We start from the raw sequence: 14,330 nt of genomic DNA, 5'->3' as shown, positions 1-14,330 counted from the left end.
AATTCTAAATATTATGGTGTTTGGAGAATAAACTAAGTTAAGTTCCTTCCTTCTTCTTCCCTCCCTCCCTCCCTCCTTTCCTTATCTCCTTTCCTGCCTTTCTGCCTGCCTGTCTTCCTTTCAGTTCATCATCAATGAACCATTGATTGAGTGTCTACTGTGTGCTGCAGTGTTGCTCAGATACAAAAGGCAGTGACTGAAGAGAGGAGTGGGTACATAGAGTTGAAGACACACAGTCTTTACCTCAAGAAGCTCTTACACTTGAGTAAATTGAGAACCCTTTAGTGGGAATGTCTTGCCAGAGGACACAGAGATGGTCAAGCAGCTTTCTCATGATTCCAAAGCAGGTCACTATTTATGTATTCACACAATCATATATTTCTGTAAAATTTACAAAATCATGATTTTTCTGTATCCTTTCCAAAAGGAGTCTCCCAAATTGTATAAGATTTTGGATTTGCACAGCTTGGGCTGTGTCTGTTCTTACCCTATCTATTTTCTATCTTTTTATTTTCCTTCAGCACTTACGAAAACATATTTCCTGCCTGGACTGTGCTAGATGCTTCAACGCAAGTACTGAAACTTCATGGGCTAGCACGCAGTGCAAGTGGCTTGGGGCTGGTGGGGCCAGAGAAGATAGCCTGGGGCATTTTTCCCACTTTCTGAAGTGGATTCCCATCTTCAGAGTCACCAAACACATTAGTATTTTAAGTGCTCTAAGAAGTAAAGAGAACTGGACAATTTTTTACTAAAACCTGAACTTCTGAACTTAGTTAAACCAGATTCAGGAAACATATTTTTCTTTTGGTCTAAAACCTGGAGCTAGTGTTCCTATAGAGTGCACTTCGAGGAGCCCTGATTGAGGCATGCATGTGAATGGGCTCAGAAGTTCACCCTGGTGTTGGAGAAAACAGTAGAGTTTACATTAATTATGCAGTGATCATTGTTGATCCCTGGTTATTGGTCAGACCCTGAACTAGAGGCTGGGATTCAACAGTGAGCAGAAACACGTACGGTTCCAATTCAAGGAGCTCATAGAAAAAGTCAACATGTCAAATAGATGCACAGTTATCAATTATGACACATAGTATAAAATAAAAGCATAGAGAACTAGGGAACCCCTTATAAAAAGGGGGTAGAATTTGGTCTTGCAAGTCTTTAAACAAACTTGAAAGAATGACAAAAGATTTGAGATCTGAAGAATGAATAGGAGATTAGTAGATTAGCCTGGAGAGCAGCAAGAGAGGCCCAGGCAGCAGGAATAGCATATATAGAGTTCCCCAATGGTGCAGCAGCATGTCACAGCTGAGGAACTAATGAAGCAGGTTGAACCATCCCCACCCACACTTTGCTTGGTTCTAGAGTCCTCTGGGCATTTTATTGTTCCAGCACCAGAAGGATTATGTGTTGACTTTGAATCACGTCTATGGACTGCTGGATAATATCCTCATGTTACTGACCTGAAGGCATTTTAGGACTTTAGAGATATGTTGTTTCATATGTTTCAGTGATGGCACTGTTTCAGTGCCAACAGCACTGGGTTCACAGGACAAGTGCCATATGCTCCTTTGGGAGCCCTAGGTCCATGCTCTGCTCTTTACACCTTAGCCATAGAAGAGATTTCTCTTAGTTTATTACCTGCATTTCATGGGAGGAGTGTAAAGTGTTTTTTTCCCTTCTTTTTACTATTATAAAAATATTTATGGTATTGCATTAAAAACGAGGAGAATCGGAGCCCTGCTGTAGAAGGAATGTCATACATGACAATGTAGCTAGCGCCATCCTTGGCTTCTGGAAGATGTGCATTAAATGTTTGCAGAATGAGATACCTGTAGTGCATGTGAGTTTGAGGTGTCAATGACCCATCCTCTCTTCATCCCCAGTGGATGTTGATGCCGTCGTTACTAGGTGCACCTCAATTTGATGTGGCATTGACGTATGTCACTCTTCTGCAGACTGTTCCCTTCGGTTCCACACTCTGTGCCTAAAGAAAAGAGACGCCATCCTATGCCTGGACTAAGTTTGAGGAATATTGCTGCAGACCAAGATGTCGGACGACCGGCGTCTTGCTCATCAGGAAAGGAGATCTCTGGAGAGGAGTTTGGAAGGGAAACTGTCATCAGAATCAGGGCAGAGGCTTACCTTTTTTTTTGCTCCTCCAGAAACTGACCCTGAGACCGGATGGAGGACCAGTATTTACTTAAAAGATGATTCCAGGAGATACTAGCGAGGAGGGGTGCCGTAAGACAGAAGAGGGAAGGAAGCCAGCAGACCGTATGCCATCAAGAAAGTTACCAGTATGGCAAACAAAGCTCAGTGCTTCCGAGGAAACTGGCAGGCAGGGTAGAACACCTTGGATGCAAGGTCCCAGGGTATTAGCTACCCCCTCTGCTTCTTTCTTTGATGGGCACCACTTTTAGGGTCTTCCAGTTTGCCCATGTGTAGGCAGAGCCGAGGAAGAGCCTGCCTGGGTAGAGGTGGGCTCTGAGCAGATATGAGGGGTCAGCAATAGTGTCTGCCGTGGAGTCCCACCCATGGGAGCCTGGACTGCCAGCGGTCCTGGGGAAACAAAAAGAAGATGTAGAAATGAATGGCAAATTGGCTGTGCATGTTGGAGAGGAATCCTTTTCGGTAAGAGGGAGGCACTCACCTAATGAGGCCATGACAAGCAAACAAGGCAAACCTCCACATTTAATATACTCAATGCCCCGATAGCTTGCCAATATGTCGGCTCCTTTCTATTTCCCAGGTGATGCCACATCATTTTCTCATGGTAATAAGTATCAAGAAGCTGTCAGTGCTATTTTTTCTTATTTCGCCTTTTTCTTTTTAATCACACCAACATTTATTTATTTATTTATTTAAACTTTTTTTTTTTATTTTATTTGACAGAGAGAGATCACAAGTAGACAGAGAGGCAGGCAGAGAGAGAGAGAGAGAGGGAAGCAGGCTCCCTGTTGAGCAGAGAGCCCGATGTGGGGCTCGATCCCAGGACCCCGAGATCATGACCTGAGCCGAAGGCAGCGGCTTAACCCACTGAGCCACCCAGGCGCCCCTATTTATTTATTTTTTATGTCACACCAACATTTCTTTTTTTTTTTTATTTGTTTATTTGCAGCATAACCGTGTTCATTGTTTTGGCATCACACCCAGTGCTCCATGCAGTACGTGCCCTCCCTATTACCCACCACCTGGTTTCTCAACCTCCCACCCCCCGCCCCTTCAAAACCCTCTGGTTGTTTTTCAGAGTCCATAGTCTCTCATGGTTCCTCTCCCCTTCCAGTTTCCCTCAACTCCCTCTCCTCTCCATCTCCCCATGTCCTCCATGTTCTTTGTTATGCTCCACAAATAAGTGAGACCATATGATACTTGATTCTCTCGGCTTGACTTATTTCAGTCGGCATAATCTCTTCCAACCCCCTCCATGTTGATACAAAAGTTGGGTACTTATCCTTTCTGATGGAGGCATAATACTCCATCGTGTATATGGACCACATCTTCCTTATCCGTTGCAGGGCATCTTGGTTCTTTCCACAGTTTGGCGACCATAGCCATTGCTGCAATAAACATTGGGGTACAGATGGCCCTTCTTTTCACTACATCTGTATCTTTGGGGTAAATACCCAGCAGTGCAATTGCAGGGTCATAGGGAAGCTCTATTCTTAATCTCTTGAGGAATCTCCACACTGTTCTCCAAAGTGGCTGCACTAACTTGCATTCCCACCAACACTGTAAGAGGCACACCAACATTTCTTGACTTTCTCTTTCCGTTCAGCAAAACCTCTGTAGGCTAGAGGTGGGAAAATCTGTGAGAAAGGGCACTTGGGGCAAGTGTTGGACAGGAGAGACATTTTACAATTTAATAAGATAGGGTAATGCACATTAAAAAAAAAAAACAAAAACAGAAAGTGTTGAATAAACTAAAAGTACCACAGCCACAGCCATAGTTGAACTATAGATAGAGTCAAGTTTTCCAAATGCTGGAGGTTTTTTTTTGTGTTTTTTTTTGTTTTGTTTTGTTTTTGTTTTTTGTTTTGTCTTGTCTTGTTTTGGGAGCAGAGGTGACTTGTTGCCTCGGGGCTGGCTGAAAATAGAGTGTGGAAGTTGTGGTTATCCTCATACTGACCTTAACCTGGACAGATACACTTGAGTCTTCATCTAAGAAACTTACAGGCTGGCTGCCTGAGACCTCTTAGACCAGTGGGTGAGGAAAAACAGAAACGGGGTATAACTGAACAGGTCGTCGTTATTTTTCACTTCATAATATTAATAATGTCTCATGTCACTTTTCTGACAACTCTTCACTGCCACCCATAAAATCAGGTTATTTCTGGATGGGGGAGAACAGGGAACAGAGGTTACATCCATCTATTTTCCATTTAACTAACATCGTTGAGGTACTTCTCTCTGCCAAGATCTGTGTAGAAAACAAAGTGGATACAGAGTCCCAGACATCATTGGCCCTGCCTGTGGAAATTTACAGCCCAGTGGGGAAGATGATAGATAAGTAATGGGACATACTTAGGAGAAAGCCGGTAGCTCTTGCAGTAGAACCTTCTACAGTGGGTGATGGATGGAACTGCTGAAGACGAAACTCAGGGGACGAGTAGTAAAAATGGGCAATGAGGACTTCGTTCCAGTAGGATTTTCTCCTGGCCCATGTGGCCTGAGCAATTGTGATTTCTTCTTGGATGGCTGAAAGTAGGCACAATTTGGGGGTTTGGTTGAAAGATGATGAGTTCTGTTATGTGTTTGGGGTAACCATTTAGGGTGCACCTGGCGGGGGGGGGGGAGAGAGAGAGAGAGAGAGAAAGAGAGAAATGTGGGCTAAGAAATGTGACTTAATGTCAGCAGCATGGGTTTCCATCTGTGGCTACTGGGTGGAAAGGGATTCATTTCCCTAAAATGGGTAATATAAGAATAGGGAAAATGAGATGGGGCAAGAAGGAGAATAGAGCAAGAAGATCATAGGATTTGATTATCGATATTTTTTATCAATTTTTTTCTAAGGTGGGGTGGGGAAGGTGTTAGCATTCTGTTTGGTGCCATTTATTTCCCACAACACCTTGATGACTGGCAGGGCTATTCCCATTATTGAGATGGGGAACAGAGACCTGGAGTGGTTGAATGGAAGGCTGATGTAATATATCCGTTGGGAAGAATGGGACTGATGTATGATTTCCTTCTTGCTTTCAGCACTCAGAACCCTGAGAGATAAGACATGGGAGACAGAAGAGTAATGTTCAAAATGTCAGCTATATTCCACATGAAGCTGATTGGAAACTATAGTTCAGATGTGTGACTGCTGTGGATATCTTAAGATTTCACTCTGGAGTTGAATCTACCAACTCTCTCATGGCCAGTGCTCTTGGGAGGAGAGCACATAGAACTAAGCCCATATAACAGAGGTGTGAAGTAGCCTGAGGCTAATCTCTATGTACCACTGGTCTTTCTTCCAATCTTACCCATCAGATAAATCATGTCCCTTCTCTAGAAAGATGAGTGTTTGGCAGAGAGAAAGTGAAATTTTTTTCTGTAGTGATTTTCCCTCTTAGAGAATGGAGTAAGGGTTTCTTCCCGTTCTACGAAATATAACTATTGGAAAAGCTACTGACCTCTTGATGACATCTAGTCAGTGGAATGTGAACTTAGGTCAGTCTGACCTCTCTGAAGTAGAGAGGACCAGTTAAGAGCACAGACTTTGGGACAATAACATTAGACATTTCTAGGCACACAATTACTTCTCCTGCCTAACATCTCACTTGGATGATCCCTTCTAGGAAGGGCCATCCTTTTGGAAACTTTACCCTAAACTCCCATCCTAGTCTCATCTCTGTTCCTTTTCATGGGTACCTCATAGTCTTCTGTGAGCTCTGACTGCATCCTAGAACAAAGACAGTGTTAGTGGGGGATTGGGTGTGAATCTTCCTTTCTCCTTCAGTAGTGTTTGGAGTTTGTGTTCTTTTGCTCTGTTATCAAGAGCAAGGTTGACAGGCCTTACTCTCTGTGACTCTATGGTGTAGGAGCCAGGCTCCATGCATGAGAGTACTGGAGCTATTCTATCTTCCAGCCACTGCACTGTTGAAAAGGAGATGTCATGTGTGGTGGAAAGCCAGGCCTCTGTGCATTTTATGCCCTGGTTTACTGGCTGGGGGCTTTCCTGCTTCTCTTTGCCCTGAGTTCATCCAGTCCTAACTTAACACCTCTCAGTTTAACCACATCAACCCAACTCACTCTTTCCAACTTTCTTCAACCAGCTCAAATGATGCAATACACAGAGGAGATCCTATGTAAGTCACAAAAGAGAACTATGTAAATAAATAATTTAAACATTACTGAACACCTATGATGTGCTAGATAAGTACAACATTGGAATAAATGCAGGATATTGTGGAGGTACTTAGAAAGCACATTTTATTATTATTATTTTTTATTATGTTACGTTAGTCACCAAACAGTACATCATTAGTTTTTGATGTAGTGAGGAAGTACATTTGACATAATTACGGAAATTTTCCAGAGGAATGGATATTTGAACTTCGTTTTAAAGAGTGATTCATAGTCATGTAGGCCAAGAGGGAAGACAAAGAAAGACATTCTGGACAGAAGAAAGAACGCTGACAAATTCTCAGAGATGATGACAAGTGTAGGTCATTCTAAAAACTCTGAGAAGTTCAGTGTGAGTACAACAGGCAACAGGCAGGCGAACAGTTGGGCTGGCACGTGAGGGGCTGAAGCAGGGAGGTTGGGGTGTGGAGTGTGGGTCAGAGAGGGCACGCTGTGCCATGCTCAGGAGTCTGGGATTTACCTTGAAGGAGCTGATCTCTGACCTTGACGCACTGTCTTACATAGATGGCATTCTTGGAATCACACGATACCTGGCTAAAGGCTTCTAGTCCCCGTCTACACTCTCGCTGGGGACTGGAGTGCTCACTTGAAACTGTCTCTTCTGCCTCCCACCCACTCCCACCACCTTTTGGTGGCTTCCTAATTGTTATCTTTCTGGGTTGGTACTTCTTTCTGGATTTCCAAACAGCGGACACACCCCAATCCTTGTATTTGCTACCCAATCCTTTCTAGAAGCAAAGAGCCATTCTGGTTTACCGATATTTGATGTTTGTCATAGCATGGGGCTATACCGCTTATTAGTCTTCTCATATACCCATGAAATACAGAACAAATATTTATATTTCAACACAAATGGAACTATCTCTATACCTATTTCTGGTGTACCCAACCTTTCTAACATAGAGAAGAAATTTAATAGCAGTCTCCCACATGCAATGAAGAAATGAAGTACAAAACAACAACCAAAAAATGCATACACTTTGTGGAAAGCTTGACATCACCTACTGCCCCTTCCCCTAAACTGGCAGAGAAGAAACACCAGTTGCAGACAAGGCAGAGCGAGGCCTGAGAAACAGGTCTGCTACTGCCTGAACTTGGGCTGCTTCACACTCCCACAGGACGGACTACAGGGTGTGGGGGCAGAGAATACTCTGCGGACGCCAGGAGAGTCCGTGCAGCCAGATGCACGCTACCGCGGAGGCTCCCTGCAACCTAGGTCACTCCGCCCTGAATCATGTCTAATTATATACTTCCATGGTTACTTTCAGAGATAATAACGAGTCCCCTAGCCCCCTAAAACATCACAAGGACTTTAGGAAGCACGTCGAAGAGAGAGCAAAACAAAACCACACAATTACCATGTTCAAGCAAATAATCAGAGGCGAAATTGGCTACTGAGGCATATTATCTCTCACTAATTATCATTTTAAATGATGAAAAACTCAAAATGAATGGTACTTTCTCCACCCCTGTGCTGCACAGAGAGCTCCTTTTCCCAACTCCAGGAACTAAGGGCCTAATTATTTGCACTTAATAATTCAGCCGCATCTCCTTGGCACAAATTCCATTTGTTGCTGTAAATGGGGGCCACACTTCTCACAGAAAGTGCAGTTGTTAAAAATAAAACCCTGCCTCCCCTTCCCACTCCCTAGTATAAAGAATGACTATAATTAAGAACAGCCCAATTAGCAGCCTAAGCTCAGATTTCTTTGACCCCCCCAAACCCGGCAAGAGTACCTACTTTTTGCCTCTGGTGGGATGTCACAGAGAAGTCAAATTCAGACAAGTACTTCAAACCACTTTGGCTTCATGAAAGTTTATCTGCTGTGTCCCCTGTCACATATTTCCAAAGAGGGTTTAAATAAACACTAGAGTACCAAGTCCTAAGCACTGAGTACAAATTACTTATTCAAATAAGGTAGTTTCCTCAAAGGATTCTAAGCTGTTATTTAGATAGAAATGACGAATGGTATATATATATATATATATATATATTTCTTTTTATATATATATATATATATAAATATATATATTTCTTTTTTTTTAAATTTCTTTTCAGTGTACCAAAATTTATTGTTTATGTACCACACCCAGTGTTCCATGCAAAACGAGCTTGGCATGGTGAGTATTATGGTATTTTTTACTTACTCACAGAATTAGGGTCTCACTTACTGAAAGGGCACTGGGTTAGCACCTGTCATGGGGTCAAGCAGAGGGAGAGGAATTCATAAACCACTGGGGAGCAGTGGAGTAATTATAGTGGAGCTAAGGAGTTTCTATTGTGGGGCATGCAAGGGAAATATTCATGAACATGAGTGCAATTCCTAGGTCCACTTCTGGAAGCTTGGGTCTGGTTTTAACAGAAAAAAACCCTGAATTCCTTTATTGGGTTACTTGCAGGGCAAATGGAACCAGGAGAGTAAACTTCCTGCAAAGGATTCTCAAGGCACTTCTCACTCTGTCCCAAATCTTTTCAGCTATGTTTTCCGTGTAAGTCTACATTCACACTCTGCCTTGGCCATGCCAGACACTCAATGCTTCCCCACTGCAGTGCACCTTGATGCCTTGTTACTTGTTTCTTCCACTGACACCCCCTTCCTGCTCTTCTGTGCCTCTGGAATTCTGAACCATCTTTCGAGGTCTGCGTAAGGCAGCATGCTGGTGTGGGAGGAATATGGACTTTATTTATTTATTTTTTTTAAAGATTTTATTTATTTATTGGACAGAGAGAGAGAGATCACAAGTAGGCAGAGAGGCAGGCAGAGAGAGAGGAGGAAGCAGGCTCCCCGCGGAGCAGAGAGCCCGATGCGGGACTCGATGCCAGGACCCTGGGATCATGACCTGAGGCGAAGGCAGCGGCTTAATCCACTGAGCCACCCAGGCGCCCCGGAATATGGATATTAGAGAAAAGCTGTCTTCAGTATTGGCTTTGCTACTGACTAGCTATGGGCAAGTTGTTTATTTCCTATGAGCTCAGTTTTCTCATGTGTGAAGACACGGATAAAGGTCCCTGCCTCAAAGAGCTGTTGCAAAGATTAAGTGAGCAAATGCAAAAAGACTCACAGGATAGGGAATATGGTGGGTATGCCATAGTGGCTATTTTCTGCTCTGCCTTTGGGAAATTGAGCCACAGCAAATTAGATTAGGAAACATGCAAGGATTTGCTCTTGCCTTTAAGAAAGAAGGATGTCCTGCCATTTGTGACAACATGGATGGACCTTGAGGACATTATGCCGAGTGAGATTAGTCAGACAGAGAAAGACAAATCCTGCATATTGTCACTGATATCTGGAATCTCACAAAATGAAACAAAACCAACTTACCAAAACAGAGAGTAAAATGATAGTTACTAGAGGGCAGGGGTGGGGGAATAGAAGTGTTGTTTAAGGGTACAAGCCAGTGACTAGTGGTTAGTAAACCCTAGACATCTAGTACATGGTATAGTGAATATAGACCACAATTTGTATTATAGTCATCTACCTTCTAAGAGGCTTGATCTTAATCATTCCAACCACAAAGAAGAAAGGACAATAATGTGATACGATAGAGGCGTTGTTGCTGTGCTGACAATCACATTACAATACGCACCTGTATCAAATCAGTATGTTGTACTTTTTAAATTTACCCAAAGTTATATGTCAACTCAAGTTCAATAAAAATAAAACAAACAAAAACCAACCACCAACAACAAAAATAGAAATAAATATACAAGGAGCTCAAGCTCTACCAAGATATAAACCATCTCTTGTGGTCCGTGCCCCAAGCCAGCAGCTCTCTGAGACCTGGAACACCCATGAAGGTGCTGATTTCCCGGGTCTGGAGATAAGACTCAGGACCAACATTGTATTGTAGAGTCTAATTGTGAGCAAATCGTGGCTGAGGGGTATATTCATCTTTGAACGTCCAGTGACTGGCATGATGCCTTTCATTGAACATAAGCACACATGACTAAACTGGATGAATTACTGAATACATAATATTCGGGCACCCTTCATCAGCTAGTCCAAAGTATGTGCTTAACACGTTATTGTTGATTATTAGAATTAATGAATGAATGATTTGTGCTACATGTGATAGAAAGTTTATGATTTAGTGAGAGGTGCAGGAAATTTGGGATCAGTTAGAATTGGGTTTTATTTAAGATCTGCCTACCATTTATTCTCTGTGTGACCTTTACCAAGCCAAATATGAACTACTCCGAGACTTGGACTAGCAGAGGTCATAAGAAGACACTGCTCTCTCTCTCTGGCACCCAGAATGGGCTTTGGGTGTGCCATGGTCCCCTCCACTCCCTATTGTCACCCTATCTACTTGCAAACTAGATGCTGAAATAAATTCACACAGGGCCTTCATGGAGGAGGCCATCCTTGAGTTGGGTTTTGGAGGATAAGGAAGAGTTAGTCAGAAGTTAGTGGGGGAGGAGGGAACCCTAGTTCAGGGATCGTGGTTCATTCAGGAGGTAGGGAGATATATGCTGATAAATGAAGATGGTCAAGTGGTGGTAGGTATGAGATGGTCAAGATGGGTTGAAGGTACAAGGACAGTTGGTGATGAGGAATCTAAGTGAAACCAGATCATCGGTGGTCTTACAAGACCCTCTAGGATTCAGATCATGTAAAATCAGGTTATTTAATGAGGCCTTGTTGTGTTCCTGGCAATGTGCTAGCCACAGGACAACGATGGACGAGGAAGATGTGGTCCCTGTGCCTGGAGCACACGGTCCCAGGGGGAACAGGCAGACATAGAACAGAAGATGTCAGTGTAGCACACTGACTGCTGTCAGGGAGGTAAGTACAGGCAGCTGGAATATATAGTAAAATCCTCACCACCATCCTTTGATGTAGCTACAGTTATAATCACCACTTTACAGATGGAGAAACCAAGCTTTGCTTGACTCCCAACCTTGAGCTCATATACTGCACAAGTGACGGCAGACAAAATGCCAACCACAGTGGCTGTGCTCCAAGCTGTGCTTTGGGTGTCGAATCTCCCTTCTGGGCTTTGAGGCTACTGAGAGGCAAACTCACCCCGCCACCTGAGTTGTTCTAGCTGCCGGGGGGGAGGGTTGGTGTCCCGAGTGGGTTGGGTCTCTGCATGTCCTGCAGTGCCCATTCCTTGGTACCTTTTTACCTCCCATCTCCCTCTGACCCTTGACATGCTGCCAGGCCGTTGCTTAGCAACCTCTCCAGCAAGACTGTGTTTCCTGGCATAGATTGCTGTTATGCATGGAGAGAGGTTTCTCCCTCCTCTCTCTCCTGCGTTTTAAGCAAAGAGACATCCTAAAATAGGGCATATTTTTTCTGTTTCTTTTCTTCTTCCTTTTTTTTTTTTTTTGACAGACAACTTCTGTGTAAATGTTGAAATCTGTGTTGTCTGTCAGGAGCAGTCAATCTGAAAACTTTGCTGAAGAGAATTATATTTAGTAACGGGTGACAAAGAGAAGAAGACATTGAGATGTCAATTATTCTGGTGAGTTAATGCAAAAGCTGGTGTTTAAATCAAGTGGTTTAGGGATATGAGAAGGAAAAGGAGAGGCTCAGTGCAGATCTTTGTATCTTAAGCAGGGCAAGGCTCTAATTTGGTTAAATCCATTTGTGGCTAAGGATGTTCACTGTGTCAGCCTAACCCCGTATCTATAGGTGCTGCTTGGTGGTCATTCTTGTAGGAAAAGGTGCTGGATTTATAAGCAAAGAGGCCAGATTTGAGGCCCAACTCTGGATTTTTCGTATTAAGACACTGGTATGGCCTTGCTCTTTACTAAAATAGCAAAGATTTCTGGATGAGTTGATATATATCCTGCCCCCTTACCCTCTTCCCAAGTCCCTTCCACATTCTTCCCAGGACCCTCAAGACGTCCACAATCTCCCCTCTGCCCCTTTCCCTGTTCTACACAACCTGGGGCCTCCATGACCTTGTTCAAATGCTCTTTTGCATGGTCAGCCCCAGCGCTGTCCTGCTTATGGAATCTGTCCAGCCACCCCCTCCCCATAGCACCTCAGTAATACTTCTCAACTGGGGGCTACTTTGTTCCTAGGGGACATTTGGCAATGCTTGCATTACTTTCGGTTCTCACAACTGAGAGGAGAGGAGTGCTACTGGCTTCCAAGAATACTTCTAAACATTCTGCAAATCATAGGGCACCTCCCACAATGAAGAATGGTCTGGCCCCAATTGTCAGCATTTCTGAGGTTGAGAAGACCACTTGACAGTGCTTGTTCGAGTGATGCTTGCATTTTCCAGTCTTACCAAGTGCCTCACATGCTCAGCTGCTCAGCAAATCATTCTTTCATACGTAAATGGCTGAAAAAGATGAATACACCTCATTATGGAGCCAATATTTTCCTTTCTAGCTTCAAAATTTCAAGACAGAACACTGTTCCAGTAGCTTGGTTGGCATATCATTCCATGCCAGATTTATTTTGGATATCAATGAGAATTCAAAAGTATTGGCGATGTGACTAAATTTATTACTGAGCAAGAAACATTGGAGATTAAGTATCTTAACCAATCTCTTCAGCATGATTCTGCAGCTGGTCTAGTCTGCAGCTGCCCATGGAATTTTGTCTGTAGCCCTTTGGATGGCTGTTCTAGTTCCCAACATCCTCCTTGTTTCAACCTATCTTGAATGATGTCCAGACAATTGGCTCTTATAAAACATGTCTAGGAGAGTCAACATTTCCATTCTCCTGTGTAATGAGTTGAACAGTAGCCTCCCGGAAGGTAGGTCCAAATCCTAAGCCCCCAGGAACTGTGGCTGTGACCTTGTTTAGAAACAGTTAGTTAAAGGCATAGTTAAGTTAGAGATCACAAGATGAGATCATCTTGGATTGAGGGTGGGTCCGAAGCCCAAAGACTTGTGTCCTTATAAAAGAATGGCAGAAAGAGACTTGGTACACAAGGGCACAGAAGAGAGAAGGCAATAGGAAGACAGAGACAGAGATTGGAGTTTCTACAAATCAAGCACTCCAAGGATTGTAGGAGTCACCAGAAACCAGAAGGGAGACATGACACAGAATCTCCCTGTGATGATCAATTTTATATGTCAACTTTATTGGACTGTGGGCTTCCCACTTATCTAATTAAACATCATTTCTGGGTGTGCTTGAGAGACTGTTTCTGGAAGAGATTAACATCTGAACCAATGAGCTCAGCAGAGCAGATTGCCCTCCCTTGTGTGTGTTGGTATCATCCAGTTGGGGGTCGGGGTAGAAGAAAAGAAAGAGGGATGGAGATTTCACACCTTCAGCGTGAATGCTGACCTGGGGCATTGGTTTTCTTCTGTGCTTAGACTGAGACTTTTTTTCTTTTTGGACTCCAGTTGAACTGCAGCCCTGGTTTCCTGGGTCTCCAGCTTGTGGGTGCCAGATTATGGGACATATCAGCCTCCATAAGCATGTGGGCCAATTTCTGCTTCTTCTTTCTCTGGAGAATCCTCACTCGTACACTCCCTCAGAGCCTTTACGAGGAACTGACCCTGCTGACAACTTATTTTCACACCTCTGACTCCCAGAATTATGAGGGAATGACTTACTTGTTTCAGGCCACTTAGTTTGTGATAATTTGTTACAGCAGCCCCAGAAAACTAATACATCTGTATATCTCCTCATCTTCCTGGGTCCCATCTTCCTAGATGGCATCACTGACCACCTGGTGTTCAAGCAGCAATCGCATCCTGATTCCTTCACTCCCACTGGACCTGTGGCATCCAGCAAACTAATGAGTCCTGCCAAGTCTATTCCCTCTGTAGCATTTCTGTCTTCCCCACCGACCACTCTCCACATTGCCAGAGTTTAGTTTGAGGTCTCAGTAATGTCCATCTGGTTCACTGAAGCAGCCTGCCCCCTCCCATGCCTTTCCAGTCTACCCTCCTCCATCCTGCTGCTCTGAACTGCAAAGCTGACCAGATCTTGCTTCAAATGGTGTACCAGGTCCTCCTTATAATTAGGAAGTGCTCAAACTCTTTGGAATACGTGTCTTTCTTG

The sequence above is a fragment of the Meles meles genome, chromosome 1, assembly GCF_922984935.1.
Source record: "Meles meles chromosome 1, mMelMel3.1 paternal haplotype, whole genome shotgun sequence".
Lineage (NCBI taxonomy): Eukaryota > Metazoa > Chordata > Mammalia > Carnivora > Mustelidae > Meles > Meles meles.
This window is presented reverse-complemented; position numbering follows the sequence as displayed.